Below are 24,469 nucleotides of genomic sequence, written 5' to 3' on the forward strand. Positions count from 1 at the left end.
TGAAGGGTAGGTTCTGGGGGGTTTGATGGGTAGCATCTGGGGGTTTTTGATGGGCAGAATGCGGGGGACGTTTAATGGGTAGAATCTGGGGGGTGTTTGATGGGTAGAATCTGCGGGTGTTTGATGGTTAGATTCTGAGGGCGGGTTTGATGGGTAGAATCTGGGGGGTTTTGATGAGAAGAATCTCGGGGTGTTTGATGGATAGATTCTGGGGGTTTTGATGGGTAAAATCTGGGAGGGGTGTTGAAGGATAGAATCTGGAGCGCATTTGATGAGAAGAATCTGGGGTGTTTGATGGGTAGAATCTGGAGGTGTTTGATGGGTAGAATCGGGGGGTGGGTTTGAAGGGTAGAATTTGGGATTATTTGATGAGAAGAATCTGGGGTGATTGATAGGTAGAATCTGGGTTTGTTTGATGGGTATTATCTGGTGAGAATTTGATGAGAATAATCTGGTGTGTTTGATGGGTAGAACTTGGGGGGGGCGGTATTGTTGGGTAGAATCTGGTGTGTTTGATGGGTAGAATCTGGGGGATGTTTGATAGGTAAAATCTGGGGTGTTTGATGGGTAGAATCTGGGGGGGTTTAATGAGTAGAATCTGGGGCAGTTTGATTGGTAGAATCTGGGGGGGGGTTGATAGGTTGAATCAGGGGGGATTGGAATGGTGGAATCTGGGGAATTTGATCACATCTGATCTCTGCCTTTGTGCTGCTGCTGTTGGTAGAACACCTCTCTGTAGATTGAAAATGGACACCAGTGGTTGATGATCAGTAATGAGGGTAAACTCTTTCCCATACAACTACTGGTTGAGATTTTTACACCACAAACTAGACTCAAGGCCTCTCTGTCGATCTGTGCGTAATTTTTCTCTGCAGCTGTAAAGGAACTTGATGCAAGTCTGTAGGGTGTTCATTTCCATCACTCAAACATGTGACATGACTGCACCTAGACTGCAAGGCGAGTTGCCACAAGCAAGTTTCACTAGATGCTATGGATTATAATGTGTGACAACAGTGTCTGGCGTCACTATTTCCTTTGCCTTTTGGAAAGCCGCTTCATATTATTTGTCCATTGCCATTTCTTTTCAATATGTAGTAATGAGTTCAGGGAGTGGAGCACAGTCACCGGGTTTGACAGGAGCTTGTTACAGTAATTGACAAATCATTAAAGAGGACTGCAACTGTGGCATATCCATTGGCCTTGGGGCATCCACTACTGCTTGAATTTTCTCAGCACACTTTTGTAAATCTTGTGCTTCAATAGTGTGACCACAGTAAGCGATACTTGGTTTAAAGAATTCACGTGTTGCATTGTGCTCTGAGCCCATAATCTTCTCATCTTTTTAACATTGTGTTGAGATTTTGGAGATGTTCCTTGTCATCCTGACTGGTAATAATGATGCCAGCCAGGTGACACTGAGTGCCTGGCCAGCCTTGCTGCACCTGGTCCGTAGTTTTCTGCTAGAGTGCAGGGTAGATGCTGCTCCAAAGATAAGCCTATTATAGTGATAAAGTTCCTTGTGAGTGTTTATGCTGAGAAACACTTTGGACTCTTCTTCCATCTCCATCTGTAGGACAGCTTCAGCTAAGTCCGCTTTGCTGAAGTGGTTTCCTCCAGAAAGGTTTGCAAAGATATCCTCTCTCCTGGCCAAAGGGTGTTGATCTATTTACAGTACTGAGTTGAATCACCACAGATCCTGATAGACTAATTTTTCTTGGCTTCAGGGACAACTGGCATTGCCCATGGGCTGCACTCAACCTTGGAATGTCATGGTCTGGATTGGGGTCCCTTTAAATTTACCTTGTTTATGTTACGATCCGGACCATTGATGGTCTGTTTTCCCATGTCCCTCGGCTTTGGTGATTAGAGGCAATTATCGCTCGGCTGAACCGGTAGTTTATAGTCTCTGGCTTTCAGCTGTTCGGCACTGGAGCGTCTGCAGTCATCAAAGGCACGGTGTGCCGATGTGATCTGGCCGGAGCAAGCCTAGTCTCTGCTGAAGTGAGTGCCGGTAATTCGCCTCTCCTCACCGGAGCAACCCTGTCCAGTTACCTCGCCGAAGCGAGCCTGCAAAGTTTCTTCATCAAGGTGGGTCTGACAGTTAACCCACCGGAGAGAATCAGGAGCCGCTGTCTACTGTTCCTGGGCCGAGTCTAGAGCTCGCCACTACCCGGAGGTTCCAAGTACCATGTCCAAGTCCTGGCTCCGGTGGCATCCAAGTACCACGTCCAAGTCCAAGTCCTGGCTCCGGTGACATCCAAGTACCACATCCAATTCCAAGTCCTGGCTCCGGTGGCATCCAAGTACCACGTCCAAGTCCAAGTCCTGGCTCCGGTGACATCCAAGTACCACATCCAATTCCAAGTCCTGGCCCTGGCAGCATCCGAGTACCAAGTCAAATCCTGGTCCTGGCGGCATCTGAGTACCTAGTCAAGTCCTGGCCCTGGCGGTCTGTGATTCCTGTCCTACCCACCCCCCCCCCCGTGTCTGAATCCCTTCTCTGCCCCTCTCGCCTCTAGCCCTCGTCTGTAGCCCTCACCTGCACCTCGGTCTAGTTCGATTGCTGGAGCTAGATAGGAACTGTTGTTCTTTGGTGTTTGTCTTGTCTTGTCCTCACCTCCGTGGAGTAAGTCAGGCCGTCTTGCCGTTGCTCCGCTGGGGGTCACGAGTCCTGGCCCTATGTCCTGTACCCAAGGAGGGGTCCCAGCTCTCTGTTCTGTGTGTGAGTCTCGGCCCTGTGTCCTGTACCCTAGGAGGGGTCCTGGCTCTCTATTCTGTGTGTGAGTCCCGGCCCTATGTCCTGTACCCAAGGAGGGGTCCCGGTTCTGTGTTCTGTGTATGTGTCCATGGTTCCATGTACCTGCTCTCCCGAGATCGAGGCTCTGTGTTCCCATGTTCCTCCTCTCCCTAGCCCATGTCATGTCCTTGCCTGGTTCTGGGCTCAGAGCCCGAGGCAAGACCCAGGTACTGGGTCCTTGCCCAGTCTCTGGCTTGGAGTCTATACCCGAGCCTCTTCATGTCTCCTCTAGTTCTGGGAGCCGATTTCGAGTCCTAGCCCAGACCCTTGGTCCAGCCTACTCGTAGTCCTTATCCTGTTCGCTATTCCTGCTTCTGCTTTGCTCTCCTGGTATCGAACAATAAACTAAATCTACTTAGCCTCACAAGATGTGTCTTGCATTTGGGTCCACCTTTGCTCCCAATGCCCCCCACCATTGTGACATGTAAAGAATTTCCTCAGCCTCAATGTGATCCACTGGCTGCTTCATCATGGATGGTATAAGGAACCAGATGGGCTTTGTAAAACTTAGGTGTGGCATTCTAATTTAGCACAATTCTATCCTTGATGTTTGACTTTTCCAACACCATCCTTGAACACGACTTTGACATCATCCAGTACCTTTCTTAAATTTACTTTTAGTTGACTGTATTGCAATTGGTGGATGGATTGTGATTTTCATTAACGACCTGGACGTGGAGGTAGATGGGTGGGTTGGCAAGTTTGCAGACGACACAAAGGTTGGTGGTGTTGTGGATAGTGTAGAGGATTGTCGAAGATTGCAGAGAGACATTGATAGGATACAGAAATGGGCTGAGAAGTGGCAGATGGAGTTCAATTCGAAGAAGTGTGAGGCGGTACACTTTGGAAGGACAAACTCCAAGGCAGAGTACAAAGTAAATGGCAGGATACTTGGTAGTGTGGAGGAGCAGAGGGATCTGGGGGTACATGTCCACAGATCCCTGAAAGTTGCCTCACTTAGTGTAGGGTAGTTAAGAAAGCTTATGGGGTGTTAGTTTTCATAAGTCGAGGGATAGAGTTTAAGAGTTGCGATGTAATGATGCAGCTCTCTAAAACTCTGGTTAGACCATACTTGGAGTACTGTGTCCAGTTCTGGTTGCCTCACTATAGGAAGGATGTGGAAGCATTGGAAAGGGTACAGTGGAGATTTACCAGGACGCTGCCTGGTTTAGAGAGTATGCATTATGATCAGAGATTAAAGGAACAAGGGCTTTACTCTTTGGAGAGAAGGAGGATGAGAGGAGACATGATAGCATTATACAAGATTATAAGAGGAATAGATAGAGTGGATAGCCAGCACCTCTTCCCCAGGGCACCACTGCTCAATACAATAGGACATGGCTTTAAGGTAAGGGGTGGGAAGTTCAAGGGGGATATTAGAGGAAGGTTTTTTACTCAGAGAGTGGTTGGTGCGTGGAATGCACTGCCTGAGTTAGTGGTGGAGGCAGATACACTACTGAAGTTTAAGAGACTACCAGACAGGTATATGGAGGAATTTAAGGTGGAGGGTTATATGGGAGGCAGGGTTTGAGGGTCGGCACAACATTGTGGGCTGAAGGGCCTGTAATGTGCTGTACTATTCTATGTTCTATCTCCAATCAAGTTGTGGGGATAATCACAGCCCCACAATGCTGGTCCTCCTGTTTTTACCACATATGTGGCTTGTTGGTTGTTGTATTCACTGTTACAAATATTATTAGTTGGATAATGAACCATAGAACCATAGAACCATAGAACATTACAGCACAGAAACAGGCCTTTTGACCCTTCTTGGCTGTGCTGAACCATTTTTTTGCCTAGTCCCACTGACTTGCACCTGGACCATATCCCTGCATACACCTGTCATCCATGTACCTGTCCAAATTTTTCTTAAACGTTAAAAGTGAGCCCGCATTTACTACTTCATCTGGCAGCTCATTCCACATTCCCACCACTCTCTGTGTGAAGAAGCCCCTGCTAATGTTCCCTTTAACCTTTTCCTCCTTCACCCTTAATCCATGTCTTCTGTTTTTTTTTCTCCCCTAGCCTCAGTGGAAAAAGCCTGCTTGCATTCACTCTATCTATATCCATCATAATTTTATATACCTCTATTAAATCTCCCCTCATTCTTCTATGCTCCAGGGAATAAAGTCCTAACCTATTCACCCTTTCTCTGTAACTGAGTTTCTCAAGTCCCGGTAACATCCTTGTAAACCTTCTCTGCACCCTTTCAACCTTATTAATATCCTTCCTGTAATTTGGTGATCAAAACTGTTCACAATACTCCAAATTCAGCCTCACCAATGCCTTATACAACCTCACCATGACATTCCAACTCTTACACTCAATACTTTGATTTATAAAGGCCAATGTACTAAAAGCTCGCTTTAGGACCCTATCTACCTGTGACGCCACTTATAGGGAATTTTGTGTCTGTATTCCCAGATCCCTCTGTTCTACTGCACTCCTCAGTGCCCTACCATTTACCCTGTATGTTCTACCTTGGCTTGTCCGTCCTAAGTGCAATACCTCACACTTGTCTGTATTAAACTCCATCTGCCATTTTTCAGCCCATTTTTCCAGCTGGTCCAAATCCCTCTGCAAGCTTTGAAAACCTTCCTCACTGTCCACTATATCTCCAATCTCTGTATCATCAGCAAATTTGCTGATCCAACTTACCACATTATCATCCAGATCATTGATATAGATGACAAATAACAATGGACACAGCACTGATCCCTGTGGCACACCACTAGTCACAGGCCTCCACTCAGAGAAGCAATCCTCCACTACCACTCTCTGGCTTCTTCCATTGAGCTAATGTCTAGTCCAATTTACTACCTCTCCATGTATACCTAGCGACTGAATCTTCCTAACTAACCTCCCATGCGGGACCTTGTCAAAGGCCTTACTGAAGTCCATGTAGACAATATCCACTTTCCTGGTAACCTTCTTGAAAAACTCTAATAGATTGGTTAAACATGACCTATCATGCACAAAGCCATGTTGACTCTCCCTAATAAGTCCCTGTCTATCCAAATACTTGTAGATCCTATCTCTTAGTACTCCTTCCAATAATTTACCTACTACCAACGTCAAACTTACCAGCCTATAATTTCCCGGATTACTTTTAGAGCCTTTTTTAAACAACGGCACAACATGAGCTATCCTCCAATCCTCCGGCACCTCACCCATAGATACTGACATTTTAAATATATCTGCCACGGCCCCCGCAATTTCAACATTAGTCTCCTTCAAGGTCTGAGGGAATACCCTGTCAGGTCCTGGGGATTTATCTACTCTGATTTGCCTCAAGATAGCAAGCACCTCCTCCTCTTCAATCTGTATAGGTTCGATGACCTCACTATTTGTTTGCCTTATTTCCATAGACTCCATGCCAGTTTCCTTAATAAATACAAACGCAAAAAAACCACTTAGAGCTCCCCCATTTCTTTTGGTTCCATACATAGCCGACCAGTTTGATCTTCAAGAGGACCAATTTTATCCCTTACTATCCTTTTCCTCTTAATATACCTGTGGAAGCTCTTTGGATTATCCTTCACCTTGACTGCCAAAGCAACCTCATGTCTTCATTTAGCCCTCCTGATTTCTTTCTTAAATTTTTTTTTGCACTTTTTATACTCCTCAAGCACCTTATTTGCTCCCTATTTCCTATACATGTCATATATCTCTCTCTTCTTCTTTATCAGAGTTCCAATATCCCAAGGTTCCTTACTCTTACTCACTTTGTCTTTAATCCTGACAGAAGCATACAAACTCTGCATTCTCAAAATTTCTCCTTTGAAGGCCTCCCACTTACCAATCACATCCTTGCCAGAGAACAACCTGTCCCAATCCACGCTTTTTAGATCCTTTCTCATTTCTTCAAATTTGGCCTTTTTCCAGTTTAGAACCTCAACCCAAGGACAGATCTATCTTTACCCATGATCAAGTTGAAACTAATGGTGTTATGATCACAGGAACCAAAGTGTTCTCCTACACACACTTCCGTCACCTGTCCTAACTCGTTTCCTAATAGGAGATCTAATATTGCATCCTCTCTATATATTGATTTAGAAAACTTTCCTGAACACATTTTACAAACTCCAACCTGTCTAGACCTTTAACAGTATGGGAGTCCCAATCAATATGTGGAAAATTAAAATCCCCTACTATAACAACTTAATGTTCCCTGCAGTTGTCTGCTATCTCTCCGCAGATTTGCTCCTTCAATTCTCGCTGACTATTGCGTGTTCTATAATACAGCCCCATTAATGTAGTCATACCTTTCCTGTTTCTCAGCTCCACCCATATGGCCTCGGTAGACAAGCCCTCTAATCTGTCCTGCCTGAGCACTGCTGTAACATTTTCCCTGAATTTTGTCTGGTTTCTGCCTGTTTTGAACTTGACCATCTTTCTGTCATGGTCTGGTCCGTGAAGTCCGCGTACCAGTTCACAGTCCAATCTGTGGACTCCAGACTCCGGGTCTTCTGGCTGTCCCTTGTTTCAGTTGGGCTTAATCATAGGCACCTGATGCTCGTCTTGGGGCTGGGAATATAAATGGCCCTGGGATCGACTGTGGAGCTCAATGGAAAATGGTGGAGAGAGAGAATATCAAGGAAAGAGCTGAGCTGTTGAAGGAAGTTTTTGGCGAGAGTGGAAGTGAACTAGAGATGGAGGTCGGCGGGCACCAGGAAGAAAAGAAAGCAGAGGTACGGGATATCAAACTCTGAGGAGTCAGCGGATGATCAAAATAGGATAGCAAAACAATGGAAAGAAGATGAGATTAAAGCAATTATAAAACTAAACGTATTTTGGTGATTGGAACTCGATTCATTTGATGAAGATGCTCAACAAAATTATAGGTGAGATTTAAACAGCAAAGATTTTACGAAATGGATCGCTATTGGTGATTTGTCGGAATAGTGCTCAGCAAGGCAAAGTGATAAGATTAAGTAAAATAGACGGCAAAGAAGTACAATGCTCAATTCTCAACAATAGAAAATGGACTTAGAGGAGTTATTTCGGGGATACCGACAAAAGTTACTATGGATGAGATTAAACAGAACATAAAAGGAGCAAAAATTATTGAGGCCAAATGTTTGAAAGTTACAAGAAACGGGAAAAGGTGTGATAGTTTATTGGTAATGATTAACTTTGATGAAGAGAGATTGCCAACTAATGTTTACTTATGGTAAACAACAGGAATTCTGCAGATGATGGAAATTCAAGCAACACGCATCAAAGTTTCTGGTGAACGCAGCAGGCCAAGCAGCATCTGTAGGAAGAGGTGCAGTCGACGTTTCAGGCCGAGACCCTTCGTCAGGACTAACTTATGGTATATGTGTTAGGCGGTTAGAATATATATACCACCGCCTTTAAGATGCTATAAATGTCAGAAATCCGGGCACATTGTGGCGGTCTGTAGAGGAAAACAAAGATGTAGGAGATGTGCTGGAGAACATGAATATGGGAAATATGAAGCGGGAGCTAGGCTGAAATGCTGCAATTGTGGTGAGGAACACAGCGCAGCTTATCGAGGGTGCATTTATAGCAAGAAGGCAGCTGAGATACAATATGTAAAAGTAACTCAAGGAATCAGTTATGCAGAGGCAGTGAAAGAATTTGCTGAAAAAAAAGGCTGTCAAGCAAACAAATACAAGGAATAATAAGCTGGTGATTAGGAAAAACTTCTTTACTCAGAGTGGTGAATCTGTGGAATTCTCTGCCACAGGAAGCAGTTGAGGCCAGTACATTGGCTATATTTAAGAGGGAGTTAGATATGGCCCTTGTGGCTATGGGGATCAGGGGGTATGGAGGGAAGGCTGGGGCGGGGTTCTGAGTTGGATGATCAGCCATGATCATAATAAGTGGCGGGGCAGGCTCGAAGGGCCGAATGGCCTACTCCTGCACCTATTTTCTATGTTTCTATGTAATATGAAAAATAAGGATACACTATTAATGAGTAGAAAGGATTTCGTACTTTTTATGGTGGATGCAATTAATTGTTCAGCGTAAGCAAGCAAAAGAACTGAAAAAATTTAAATTATAGTCAAGTCTGCAGAAAAGTATCTTGGTATTAAAGGGATTAGGTGGGAAGTCGTCAAAGAAACGCTGAATGGAGGATCCAACAGTTCACAGGCAGGGGAGATGGAATCTTAATAGCAGTATATTTATTGCAAATGGTCAAGAATTTAAGAAATATGTTTCATAACTTAAGGAAAATCCTCAGATTTTATGGATGAAGCCCAGGGTAAATGTTCAGAACTCCAACAACAAATAGAACAACTGTGAGTTGGAAAAGAGATTGGAAAATGGAGGAAAGTATTACAAGGATACAAAAGGAAAAGGAATTTGTTGCAAAGTGAATTATCTACATTCAGATTATAAAATGAAAACATGGAAGCAAATGAAGAAGAACTCTGAGGTCTCAGTAAACAACTGCAGGCTACGATCCAAGAAAAGGAAAACCTGAAAAAACAGATAGACTTGGAAAAACAGCAATTTTAAAAGTATAACTTGCGTTAATTACTATTCTTTAACAAGACGATTTTAGTCTTACAAGTGATGTAGATGAAATCAATGTAATTGAGGTAATGCAACTACACGAAGACATGACAAAATTAGGGAAGAATAGCAGTTTGCGGCATTATCTAATGAGCACATTAAGCGTTCATGAGGAATTGCAACTACAGAGTGATGCTAATAGAGAACTGCAGGCTGAACATCTTTGTCTAAGGTAGAGAACTCCAGGACTTATTTGGTTGGAACACCACAAATCTAGCAGGTGGCGGTAATGCACTGAAAAGCTGGTTGCCAACCGCCATAAAACAAAGAAGAAGAAGTGTGGGTGGCTGGTTTGTCTTGTCTGTATCCCCTTGGAGCAACCCGCCGGTGGAAGGCTAGAGCAGCCATTCATGATCTCTGGTTGGAGGATCACCGCTTCATGGAGCCTTGCTGTCTATCATCAGAGCAGTCATCATGGTATGGATTCGGCCATTTCAGGGGCCAGCTTGTGGCCGTCTGCCACTCCAAGTTGGATATGGATTCGGCTATTTCCGCAGCCAGCCAAGGTTGCTGGCCGCCCCGAGACTTGGAGCCACCCAGCATTGATCTCCCTTCCTGTCCTTGCTTCCGTGGGGTAAGTCAGGCCATCTTTGCCGTTACCCTGAGGCTGGACTGTTCTCTTCCTCTCCCCATCTGAATCCTTGACAGTTTCCTCAGCGGTTTACCTCGGCAGTCATCCCGGCCCTGCATCCTAGTAAGCATCCTGGCCCTGCATCCTAGAAAGGGTCCCAGGCCCTGCATTCCAAGAAGGAGTACCCTGACCTGCCCAGGAGTACCTCGTCCTGCCCAGGAAAGCCTCAAAGAATCCAAGCCTCGTCCAGTCCTGTAACCACGTCATGTCTTCGCCTAGTTCCGGAGTCCGAGCCCAAGTCAAGACCCAGGTTCTGGGTCCTTGCCCAGTCTCTGGCTTGGAGTCCATACCCAAGCCTCGAAGAACCCAAGCCTTGTCTAGTCCTGTAGCCAAGCCTCGAAGAACCCTGTCCTCACCTAGTTCTGGGGTCTGAGCCCGAGTCAAGACCCAGATACTGGGTCCTTGTCCAGTCTCTGGCTTGGAGTCCAAGCCCAGGCTCCTAGTTCCCAGTTCCTTGTCCTGGTGCTGCTTTCCTAGCCAAAGTCCTAGCCCAAGTCTGTGTTCCTGTCCCAGCTCCTAGTCTGTGTCTAGTCCCGTCCCTAACTCCAGTCCAGTCCAGTTCCCAGTACTTCAGTGTCTGTGTCTTGCATTTGGGTCCGCCACCAGTGCCCCCTTATGACACTTTTTCCCTTGTGAAGAAAAAAATGTGCTGCACTTTTTTTAACTCAGCCATTTCTTTCTGTTCTGAAGAAACAGTTCTATGCTTTTTTAAAACTTGAATATCTCACTATGCTTCAACAGGTAGGTAGTTGCCTTAGGTTCATTTTGGAACTGAATCACTGGCACAGTTACGTTTTCTAATTTCAAAATACATGATCGATCAAACATATCTACTCTTCGTTTTACTTTTTAGTGAGGCACGCACTGATGACGTGGTGTACTGACACGTGCCATTCACATACTTCTGCAGACAACCCGTAATAAATTATGTGAACAAAGAATACTTAATCAAACAATATATCTACCAGATTACACAAATATTTCTGAACTATTAAGTACAGAACAAGCTTTGATATGAGCTCTGGAATTCCCTTGTGAATTTCCATCTGCCCATTTTTGCCCCTCTCCCATTTCTCCACTCTTCCCATCCCTTACTTTCCCTACTACCCCTAACTTTCTACTCTCCTCACAGTAGTTGTCAAAGTCGAGTTCAACTCTGTTCCGCTTCAAAAGTAGAAAGTTTCAGGTGATGGTAATGTGTGATGTGAAATATGCAAGACAGATAGCATCTGAGGAGAGTCAGTGGTAGAGGCCAGTCAACTTTCATCAGATACAATGTGTTGAGTTTCAGAATTCTTGGTATTATTGCACCTTCCGCTCACTCCACCTGTCCTGGCTTTGACGCCAATCTCACGATATTACTTCATGTCTTGTCTATTTTGCCTTAGTAACTAAATACAAATTTAGAAAAATACATGTGTAAAGTATTTTTCATGGAAAATATCCCTTCAATATAATGTCTCAAAATTCATTATAATTTATTAGAGTAGAAAAACCAGTTTCTGAAAGGGTATTTTCCACAGAATGATAGCAATCAGTAATTCTGAGTAACCATAGTTATGATACCATCTAACCATCTTCGAAGAGAGGCGAACTTGTCAATTCTGTGAGGCTTCAGGCAGACAGCTGGAGATGAGCAAAGATCAATTTCTGTGAAAGCTCTCCTGCTGAGAATTTCCGAACTCAAGTGAAACTAAATTAGAAATTCAGGCCAAAGAGGACTTCCCGAAGGACACATGCCTCCACTCCACACTCACCATGACACCCTGAGGGACAGGTGTAGAAACATAGAAAACCGACAACACAATGCAGGCTCTTTGGCCCACAATGCTGGGCTGAGCATGTACTTACTTTAGAAATACCCAGCCCTCTATTTTTCTAAGCTCCATGTACCTATCCAAAAGTCTCTTAAAAGACCCTATCATATCTGCCTCCACCACTGTCGCCAGCAGCCCATTCCACGCACTCACCACGCTCTACATAAAAAAACTTGACTCTGACATCTCTATACCTACTTCCAAGCACCTTAAAACTGTACCCTCTCATGCTAGCCATTTCTGCCCTGGGAAAAAGCCTCTGACTATCCACACAATCAATGCTTCTCATCATTTTATACACCTCCATCAGGTCACCTTTCATCCTCTGTTGCTCCAAGGAAAAAGACCCATTCTCATGAGGCATGCTCACCAATCCATGAGAATTCTGCAGTAAGGTGACCAGAACTAAGCACAGTACTCCAAGAGGGGTCTACCCAGCTGTAACATTACCTCTCGGCTCTTAAACTCAATCCTCCGATTGATGAAAGCCAATGCACTATATGCCTTCTTAACCACAGACTCAGCTTTGAGTGTCCTATGGACTTGGACCCCAAGATCCCTCTGATCCTCCACACTGCCAAGAGAATGACCATTAATACTATATTCTGCCATCATATTGGACCTACCAAAATGGGTGTCGACTCCACACTCGCAATCACACCCTGAGGGACAGATCTGTCCACTCCACACTCACTCTGACACCCTGAAGGACAGGTGTGTCCACTCCACACTCACTCTCACACCCTGGGGGACAGGTGTGTCCACTCCACACTCACTCTGAGGGACAGGTGTGTCCACTCCACACTCACTCTCACACCTTGAGGGACAGGTGTGTCCACTCACAACACACTCACACTCTGAGGGACAGGTGTGTCCACTCCACACTCACTCTCACACCCTGAGGGACAGGGGTGTCCACTCCACACTCACTCTCACACTCTGACGGACAAGTGTGTCCTCTCAACACTCACTCTAACACACTGAGAGACAGTTCTGTTCACCCCACACTCACTGTCACACCTTGAGGGACAGATGTATAAACTCCACACTCATTCTTACACACTGAGGTACAGGTGTGTCCACTCCACACTCACTCTCACTCTCTGAGGGACAGGAGGGACAGGTGTGTCCACTCCACACTCATTCTCACACCCTGAGGGACAGGTATGTCCACCCACACTCACACTCACACCCTGAGGGACAGGTGTGTAAACTCAACACTCACTCTCACACACTGAGGGACAGGTGTGTCCACCCCACACTCACTCTCACACTCTGAGGGACAAGTGTGTCCACTCCACACTCACTCTCCTACCCTGAGGAACAGGTGTGTCTACTCCACGCTCACTCTCGCTCTCTGAAGGGTATGTGTGTCCACTCCACTCTCACTGTCACACTCTGAGGGACAGGTGTGTCCACCCCACAGTCACGCTGAGAGACAGGTGTGTAAACTCCACACTCATTCTCACACCCTGAGGGACAGGTGTGTAAACTCCACACTCAATCTCACACCCTGAGGGACAGGTGTGTCCACTCCACACTCATTCTCACACCCTGAGGGACAGGTATGTCCACCCACACTCACACTCACACCCTGAGGGACAGGTGTGTAAACTCAACACTCACTCTCACACTCTGACGGACAAGTGTGTCCTCTCAACACTCACTCTAACACACTGAGAGACAGTTCTGTTCACCCCACACTCACTGTCACACCTTGAGGGACAGATGTATAAACTCCACACTCATTCTTACACACTGAGGTACAGGTGTGTCCACTCCACACTCACTCTCACTCTCTGAGGGACAGGAGGGACAGGTGTGTCCACTCCACACTCACTCTCACACCCTGAGGAACAGGTCTGTCCACTCCACACTCACTCTCCCACCCTGGGGGACAGGTGTGTAAACTCCACACTCACTCTCACACCCTGAGGGACAGGTGTGTCCACTCCACACTCAATCTCACACCCTGAGGGACAGGTCTGTCCACCCCACACTCACTCTCACATCCCTGAGGGACAGGTGTGTCCACTCCACACTCACTCTCATACCCTGGGGGACAGGTGTGTAAACTCCACACTCACTCTCACACCCTGAGGGACAGGTGTATCCACTCCACACTCAATCTCACACCCTGAGGGACAGGTCTGTCCACCCCACACTCACTCTCACACCCTGAGGGACAGGTGTGTCCACTCCACACTCACTCTCACACCCTGGGGGACAGGTGTGTAAACTCCACACTCACTCTCACACCCTGAGGGACAGGTGTGTAAACACCACCCTCACTCACACACTGAGGACAGATGTGTCCACTCAACACTCACCCTCACACTCTGAGGGACAGGTGTGTAAACTCCACACTCACTCTCACACCCTGAGGGACAGGTGTGTAAACTCCACCCTCACTCACACACTGAGGACAGATGTGTCCACTCAACACTCACCCTCACACTCTGAGGGACAGGTGTGTCCACCCCACAGTCACGCTGAGAGACAGGTGTGTAAACTCCACACTCATTCTCACACCCTGAGGGACAGGTGTGTAAACTCCACACTCAATCTCACACCCTGAGGGACAGGTGTGTCCACCCCACACTCACTCTCACATCCCTGAGGGACAGGTGTGTCCACTCCACACTCACTCTCATACCCTGGGGGACAGGTGTGTAAACTCCACACTCACTCTCACACCCTGAGGGACAGGTGTATCCACTCCACACTCAATCTCACACCCTGAGGGACAGGTCTGTCCACCCCACACTCACTCTCACACCCTGAGGGACAGGTGTGTCCACTCCACACTCACTCTCACACCCTGGGGGACAGGTGTGTAAACTCCACACTCACTCTCACACCCTGAGGGACAGGTGTGTAAACTCCACCCTCACTCACACACTGAGGACAGATGTGTCCACTCAACACTCACCCTCACACTCTGAGGGACAGGTGTGTAAACTCCACACTCACTCTCACACCCTGAGGGACAGGTGTGTAAACTCCACCCTCACTCACACACTGAGGACAGATGTGTCCACTCAACACTCACCCTCACACTCTGAGGGACAGGTGTGTCCACCCCACAGTCACGCTGAGAGACAGGTGTGTAAACTCCACACTCATTCTCACACCCTGAGGGACAGGTGTGTAAACTCCACACTCAATCTCACACCCTGAGGGACAGGTGTGTCCACCCCACACTCACTCTCACATCCCTGAGGGACAGGTGTGTCCACTCCACACTCACTCTCATACCCTGGGGGACAGGTGTGTAAACTCCACACTCACTCTCACACCCTGAGGGACAGGTGTATCCACTCCACACTCAATCTCACACCCTGAGGGACAGGTCTGTCCACCCCACACTCACTCTCACACCCTGAGGGACAGGTGTGTCCACTCCACACTCACTCTCACACCCTGGGGGACAGGTGTGTAAACTCCACACTCACTCTCACACCCTGAGGGACAGGTGTGTAAACTCCACCCTCACTCACACACTGAGGACAGATGTGTCCACTCAACACTCACCCTCACACTCTGAGGGACAGGTGTGTAAACTCCACACTCACTCTCACACCCTGAGGGACAGGTGTGTAAACTCCACCCTCACTCACACACTGAGGACAGATGTGTCCACTCAACACTCACCCTCACACTCTGAGGGACAGGTGTGTCCACCCCACAGTCACGCTGAGAGACAGGTGTGTAAACTCCACACTCATTCTCACACCCTGAGGGACAGGTGTGTAAACTCCACACTCACTCTCACACACTGAGGGACAGGTGTGTCCACCCCACACTCACTCTCACACTCTGAGGGACAAGTGTGTCCACTCCACACTCACTCTCCTACCCTGAGGGACAGGTGTGTCTACACGCTCACTCTCACTCTCTGAAGGATATGTGTGTCCACTCCACTCTCACTGTCACACTCTGAGGGACAGGTGTGTCCACCCCACACTCACTCTCACACTCTGAGGGACAGGTGTGTAAACTCCACACTCACTCACACACCCTGAGGGATTGGTGTGTCCACCCCACACTCACTCTCACACCCTGAGGGACAGGTGTGTCCACTCCACACTCATTCTCACACCCTGAGGGACAGGTATGTCCACCCACACTCGCACTCACACCCTGAGGGACAGGTGTGTAAACTCAACACTCACTCTCACACACTGAGGGACAGGTGTGTTCACCCCACACTCACTCTCACACTCTGAGGGACAAGTGTGTCCACTCCACACTCACTCTCCTACCCTGAGGAACAGGTGTGTCTACTCCACGCTCACTCTCGCTCTCTGAAGGGTATGTGTGTCCACTCCACTCTCACTGTCACACTCTGAGGGACAGGTGTGTAAACTCCACACTCACTCACACACCCTGAGGGATTGGTGTGTCCACCCCACACTCACTCTCACACCCTGAGGGACAGGTGTGTCCACTCCACACTCACTCTGAGGGACAGGTGTGTCCACTTCACACTCACTGTGACACCCTGAGGGACATGTGTGTCCATTCCATACTGATTTTCTTATTCAACCATTTGTTATTCCTACAGACATTTCTTACTTGTGAAATTTCCATTTTTTTCTGGCTCTGTCTTGTTTTTAAACTTTCGTTATTCATGAAAGGAAAACTTAATTAAATAATATGATGTCTACAATATATGGAAGTGACTGTGATCCTGATAAAGAACAGGAATTGGTGGGTGAGATTGTGACCACACTGACATATCCTTGCTATGAAAGTGACCATTCTGCCATTGTGTCCATATTGGCTCTAGCTGAGCAATCACTTCTCTTCTGTTCCTTATGATCTTTGTTGCCTCAACCTCATGTAACTTGCATTTACATTGGCCATTCAAGCTCACCTTTGTTTCTTTTGTCCCTTATCTGCATAGTAGGGGCCAATGAACCTGCGAGCCCACATGTCTCTGGGATTTGGGAGGAAACTCTCTTGGTCAATGGGCAGGCATGCAAGCTCCACACAGACAGTAGCAAAGTGGAGATTAAAGCTGGGTCGGTGGGTCACTGGTCTCTGCTCCGGACCATCTCAGCGTGTTTCATGGTGGTCAATAGCAAGTCCATATGCATGAGCAGCATTGTAGGAATCAACATTTCAATTGCTTGAGGTATTGTTCAAAAGTCAGTCTGAGCTACAATTCCCAGAAAATTCTTTGGCAGGGAGATGTAGCTACAGTTTAAGGAGTCTCTCCAGGATGTTGTTGGAGATGTTAATACTATTAAATATGAAGGGCAGTCGCTACAAATCAGAATAAGGATTAGGCCATGGCTTTCCAAAAGCTGATAAAATCTATTCCTATGTAAGCTCTCCAAGAGCTTTCTTATTTCTGATGGAGGATTCACTCGTCTATAGTTACCAGGATTATCCCTTCTTCCTTTCTGGAATAATGGAACCAAATTGACTACTTGCCAGTCTTTTGGACCTTGCCTGTCTGATTACAGAAGACACAAAGATCTTGGTCAAGACTCCAACATTTTCCTCTCTTGCCTCTTTCAGTTATCTAAGGTATCATATCAGACTCCCAAGGTCAGATGCAGAATTGCCTAAAAACAGCTGTTCCCAATTAACTCCTAATACATAGCTCCTAATAATTACTGCCTAATACATTTGTAATTTGCCCTGCTTCAATGTAATACTCTCCTCAAGGTCCATGCTAATCCTATCTACAGCTATCTTAAAACTTAATGAGTTGGTGATCACTGTTCCCTAAATGTTCTCCAACTGAAAGGTTAGCCATGGGCTCGAGTGTGGCCTCTGCACTCATTCCTCTTGTGTAGGAGGGAAGGAATCAGGGAAGAGGATGGGCAGAGAATATCAGATGAGTTGGTAAGAGTGTATGAGAGGTGTGAAGGAGTGGCTGTGAGGGAGCTGGATAGGAAAGGGAAGAAGGTGTGGGGGTGAGTGGGGAGAAATGCCAAAGAGAAATCGGGGGCCTAGAGGGGGGATCTCCATGCCGCCAATCATATTGCCGCTGTACTGGGTAATAATGCCTTTCTGCTGTTCACTGAGTTTGAGGCAGGCTGAAGTTTATACACGCAAAAAAAGGAAGTGGACTTTTTCCTTGACTGTTTGAGATATTGTGCAACAGAAAAAATGACAAACATTTTGATACGGTGTTGCTATATTTGTTCTGGCAACTTTGGGATATTATTCCCTGAACTGAAATCATGCCACAAGCTTCAGCCAAAACACATTGCTCAAATATCTTCTTGTCCTCCCACCTCCCTGGATGGATGGATGGTGCTTAATGCTTTACTACTCCTTTGTCTCACATCCAACATCAGCACAAACTTGCAGAAAATGATTCCCAGTTTTTTTATCTGATGGATCACTCTCATCTCCCAGCTTGAATTTCTTGTTTATTCTCATTGTTTCCACTGTCAGAAAATAACTGTTGGCCTTTAGGCTTTTGGCTGTGTGCTTAGTCCTTGCTGTACTCGCTTTACACTTATCTAAGGCTTACGACTGAGGCTAAGCTCAGCTCAAGTACCATATTTAGGCTTGCTGACGACACCACTGTCATTGGCTGAATCAAAGGTGGTGACAAATCAGGAAGTGAAAAGGAGACTGAAAACGTGGCTGAGTGATGCCAGAACAACAACCTCTCACTCAGTGTCAGCAAGACCAAGGAGTTCATTATTGACTTCAGGTGGAGGAGACCAGAGGTCCATGAACCAGTCCTCATTAGAGGATCAGAGGAGGAGAGGGTCAGCAACTTTCAATCCCTCGGTGTTGTCATTTCAGTGGATCTGTCCTGGGCCCTGTATGTAAGTGCAATTACAAAGAAAGCACAGCTGTTTCTCTACTTCTTGTGACGATTTGGCATGGCATCTAAAACTTTGACAAATTTCTATCGATATGTGGTGGAGAGTATATTGACTGGATGCACCACTGTTTGGTATGGAAATAGCAGTACTCTTGAATGGCAAATCCTACAAAAAGTAGTGGATACAGCCCAGTCTATCACGAGTAAAGCCCTACCCAACATTGAGCACATCTACACACACATCTGATAGAGGAAAGCAGCATCCATCATCAAGGATCCCCACCACCTTGGCCATGTTCCCTCTCACAGTTGTCATCAGGAAGGAGCCTCAGAACTCACACTACCAGGTTCAGGAACAGCTATTACCCCTCAGCCATCAGGCTCCTGAACCAGTGGGGATAACTTCACTCAACTTCACTCACCCCATCACTGAATTGTTCCAACAATCTATGGACTCACTTTCAAGGACTCTTCATCTCATGTTCTTGATATTTATTGCTCATTTACTGTATCTATTATTTACTTATTTTTCTTTTGTATCTGCAGTTTGTTGTCTTTTGCATAGCAGCTGTTTGTCCATGCTGTTGGGTGCAGTCTTTCATCAATTCTATTGTGTGTTTTGGATTTTCTGAGTATGCCTGCAAGAAAATGATTCTCAGGTTGTATAGGGTGCCATATACTGTACATACTTTGATAATAAATTTACTTTGAATTTTGAACTTTAGAAGAGCCCTGGTTGTTTGTTCATTTGTATAAATATCTGTGGAATGTTGCTGCTTTGCATGGGTGGTGAATTGAGTCAGAGATCTGCAGCGCATTCCATAGTACAAATACAGAGCAGGTCAAAGGGCATGCCTTTTTATTGGGGTAATGCATGGCATGGTGGATACAGCGGAATGCTGTGGTAGAGAACATAGGGCATTATCAGGAGGACAGGTGAACTCTGCAGGTCAGGGAGAGTTAATGTTTCAGACTGAACTCTGCACAAACTGTTCAGTGCACAGGGAAAGGGAAAGGGAAAAGGCAGATATTTGGTGCGGTGCAGAGGGGACATTAGTGAACCGATTGGCAAATGATACCTGATATTCATTATAAACTGACACACTCTCAGAAATACAGACATCTGTATTAACCTCTTTAAAACTGCAAGAAAGATAGCTGTGTATTGAGAAAATCAATATTCCAAAAATTTATGTTCCAAGTAGAGTTATGACAAACATCCCTTTGCTGCCACCACATATTTATCAATACGTGGATAGTCCAACAAAAGGAGGGGCTGCACTGGACCTGATGTTGGGTAATTAGCTCGGCCAGGTGACTCACCTTTCAGTGGGTGAGTATTTAGGGAACAGTGACCACAGCTCCTTAACTTTCAGGATAGCTGTAGAAGGTTTAGTCCTTGTAGGAGAGTTTTAAATTGGAGAAGGGCAAACTATGAGGGCAGTAGGCAGGAACTGGATAGAGGTAATTGGGAACACCTTTTCTCTGGCAAGTCCACATCAGGAGGGTGTTTGAAGATCAATTGCACAGAGTACAGGAAAGGTATGTTCCTGTGAGAAGGAAGGTCGGGGCTAAGAGAATCTTGGATATCCAGAGAGGTGATGAATTTAGTCAAGAAGAAAAAGGAGAAGTATGTAAAGCTTCGAAAGTCAGGATCAAACGAAGCACATGAGGAATATAAAGAAGCCAGAAAAGAACAAAAGAAGAGAATTAGGAAAGGAGGGGCCATGAAAATCAGAATCAGGTTTACTATCACCAGCATTTGTTGTGAAATTTATTAACTTAGCAGCAGCAGTTCAATGCAATACGTAATATAGAAGTAGAAGAAAAAATAATAAATAAATAAGAGTGGAGCTTAGGATGATAGCACCTAACAGCAACTCCTTTGCTTGCATCTTTGGAAACAGCTCTATTTCTATCTTTAATATCTCTATTTTTCTCTTTCAGGGTTCTTTTGAAGACACACTGAATTCAGTCTCAGGGTCTCACGATCGGCCACTTTTCGATATGCCAAGGATGTAGCCTAGAAGACTAGAATGCCTTCAGGGTGCCGGATTTTCGTGGCTCTGGAGGCAGGCGGATTCAAGGCCAGTGCCGCAGCAGGAAACTGGTGTGTCGTGGGAGTAAGCGGAAGATCGAAAACAGCGAGCTGGCTGCTGGCTATGTGCCCAGAGACCCGAGATCTTTGGGCACAGAGCTTGAAAAAAGCAATGCAACGTAAATCAGTGAGTTGTTTTGTTATGTCTCCCCTCTCGCTGTGAAATGAGGACACTTCTTTTTCCCTTATTAGGGAAAGAGAGAGCCTATGGTATATTTGGATTTTCAAAAGGCTTTTGACAAGGTCCCACACAGGAGATTAGTGTGCAAACTTAAAGCACACGGTATTGGGGGTAAGGTATTGATGTGGATAGAGAATTGGTTGGCAGACAGGAAGCAAAGAGTGGGAATAAACGGGACGTTTTCAGAATGGCAGGCAGTGACTAGTGGGGTACCGCAAGGCTCAGTGCTGGGACCTCAGTTGTTTACAATATATATTAATGACTTGGATGAGGGAATTAAATGCAGCATCTCCAAGTTTGCGGATGACACAAAGCTGGGCGGCAGTGTTAGCTGTGAGGAGGATGCTAAGAGGATGCAGGGTGACTTGGATAGGTTAGGTGAGTGGGCAAGTTCATGGCAGATGCAATTTAATGTAGATAAATGTGAAGTTATCCACTTTGGTGGCAAAAACAGGAAAACAGATTATTATCTGAATGGTGGTCGATTAGGAAAAGGGGAGGTGCAACGAGGCCTGGGTGTCATTATACACCAGTCATTGAAAGTGGGCATGCAGGTACAGCAGGCGGTGAAAAAGGCGAATACTGGCATTTATAGCAAGAGGATTCGAGTACAGGAGCAGGGAGGTACTACTGCAGTTGTACAAGGCCTTGGTGAGACCACACCTGGAGCATTGTGTGCAGTTTTGGTCCCCTAATCTGAGGAAAGACATCCTTGCCTTAGAGGGAGTACAAAGAAGGTTCACCAGATTGATTCCTGGGATGGCAGGACTTTCATATGATGCAAGACTGGATGAACTAGGCTTATACTCGTTGGAATTGAGAAGATTGAGGGGGGATCCGATTGAAATGTATAAAATCCTAAAGGGATTGGACAGGCTAGATGCAGGAAGATTGTTCCCGATGTTGGGGAAGTCCAGAACGAGGGGTCACAGTTTGTGGATAAAGGGGAAGCCTTTTAGGACCGAGATTAGGAAAAACTTCTTCACATAGAGAGTGGTGAATCTGTGGAATTCTCTGCCACAGGAAACAGTTGAGGCCAGTTCATTGGCTATATTGAAGAGGGAGTTAGATATGGCCCTTGTGACTAAAGGGATCGGGGGTATAGAGAGAAAGCTGGTGCAGGGTTCTGAGTTGGATGATCAGCCATGATCATACAGAATGGCGGTGCAGGCTCGAAGGGCTGAATGGCCTACTCCTGCACCTATTTTCTATATTTCTATGTCAATTTACTGGGTGAACGAGTAGTCTTTGGGGAACTGCAAGTCTGTTTCTTTTTTATGCTTTGTTGCATGCTTGAGTGCTTGGTGGAGGGTGCCGATACTTATTTGCTGGTGGGGGAGGGGGTCATCGCTTTGCTGCTGCTTATGTGTGGGAAAGGGGAGCTGGGGGGTGTGTTTGGGGTTCTAATGTTTAACTGTCGTTCATTCTTTGGGTCTCTGTTTTTGTGAATGTTTGTGAAGTAAAAGAATTTCAGGATGTATATTGTATACATTTCTATGACATTAAATGTACCTGTTGAAACCTATTGAAATCAATTTCAGTATACATATATTGAATATATTCAAAATTGTGCAAAAAAACCAGAAATAATATATATTAAAAAAGTGAGGTAGTGTTCATGGGTTCAATGTCCATTTAGGAGTCTGTGGTGGTCAATGCTATCATGTTTGCTGTTGTGTGCTGGGGCAGTAGGCTGAGGGTAGCAGACACCAACAGAATCAACAAACTTATTTGTAAGGCCAGTGATGTTGTGGGGATGGAACTGGACTCTCTCACAGTGGTGTCTGAAAAGAGGATGCTGTCTAAGTTGCATGCCATCTTGGTCAATGTCTCCCATCCACTACATAACGTACTGGGTGGGCACAGGAGTACATTCAGCCAGAGACTCATTCCTCCAAGATGCAGCACAGAGCGTCATAGGAAGTCATTCCTGCCTGTGGCCATCAAATTTTACAACTCCTCCTTTGGAGGGTCAGACACCCTGTGCCGATAGGCTGGTCCTGGACTTATTTCATAATTTACTGGCATAATTTACATATTACTATTTAACTATTTATGGTTCTATTACTATTTATTATTTATGGTGCAACTGTAATGAAAACCAATTTCCCCCTGGGATCAATGAAGTATGACTATGACTACGACTATGACTATGGATGGCAGAGGGGAGGAAGCTGTTCCTGAATCGCTGCGTGTGTGCCTTCAGGCTTCTGTACCTCCTTCCTGATGGTAACAGTGAGAAAAGGGCATGCCCTGGGTGCTGGAGGTCTTTAGTAATGGGCACTGCCTTTCTGAGACACCACTCTCTAAAGATGTCCTGGTTACTTCGTAGGCTAGCGTCTAAGATGGAGCTGACTAAATTTACAACCCTTTGCAGCTTCTTTCGGTCCTGTGCAGTAGCTCCTCCCCCCCCATACCAGACAGTGATGCAGCCTGTCAGAATGCTCTCCATGGTACATCTATAGAAGGTTTTGAGTGTATTTGTTGACATACCAAATCTCTTCAAACTCCTAATGAAGTATAGTCATTGTCTTGCCTTCTTTATAACTGCATTGATATTTTGGGACCAGGTTGGATGCTCAGAGATCTTGACACCCAGGAACTTGAAGCTGCTCACTCTCTCCACTTCTGATACCTCTATGATTGGTATGTGTTCCTTCGTCTCACCCTTCCTGAAGTCCACAATTAGCTCTTTCGTCTTACTGATGTTGAGTGCCAGGTCGTTGCTGCAATACCACTTCAGTAGTTTCAAAGGTATATTTAATGTCAGAGAAATGTATACTGATATCGACTATAGCTGAGCATTTAATACTATTGTTCCCACAATCCTGATTGAGAAGTTGCAGAACATGGGCCTCTGGACCTCCCTCTGCAATCAGATCTTCGACTTCCTAACTGGAAAACCGCAATCTGTGCGGATTGGTGATAACATATCCTCCTTGCTGGCGATCAACACTGGTGCAACTCAGGGGTGTGTGCTTAGCCCACTGCTCTACTCTCTGTATACACATGACTGTGTGGCTAAGCATAGCTCAAATACCATCTATAAATTTGCTGACGATACAACCATTGTTGGTAGAATCTCAGGTGGTGACAAGCGGGCATATGGGAGTGCGATATGCCAACTAGTGGAGTGGTGCCGCAGCAACAACCTGGCACTCAACATCAGTAAGATGAAAGAGCTGATTATGGACTTCAGGAAGGATAAGATGAAGGAACACATACCAATCCTTATAGAAGGATCAGAAATGGAGAGAGTGAGCAATTTCAAGTTCCTGGGTGTCAAGATCTCTGAGGATCTAACTTGGTCCAGCCCAGGGCATGCCTTTTTCTCACTGTTACTATCGGGTAGGAGGTATAGAAGCCTAAAGGCACACACTCAGCGATTCAAGAACAGTTTCTTCCTCTCTGCCATCCAATTCCTAAATGGACATTGAATCTTTGGACACTACCTCACTTTTTTTTAAAATACAGTATTTCTGTTTTTGCTCGTTTAAAAAAATCTATTCAATATACACAATTGATTTACTTGTTTATTTATTATTATTATTATTATTTTTCTCTGTTATATTATGTATTGCATTGAACTGCTGCTGCTAA

This window comes from Mobula birostris, chromosome 4 (assembly GCF_030028105.1).
Source record: "Mobula birostris isolate sMobBir1 chromosome 4, sMobBir1.hap1, whole genome shotgun sequence".
Classification (NCBI taxonomy): domain Eukaryota; kingdom Metazoa; phylum Chordata; class Chondrichthyes; order Myliobatiformes; family Myliobatidae; genus Mobula; species Mobula birostris.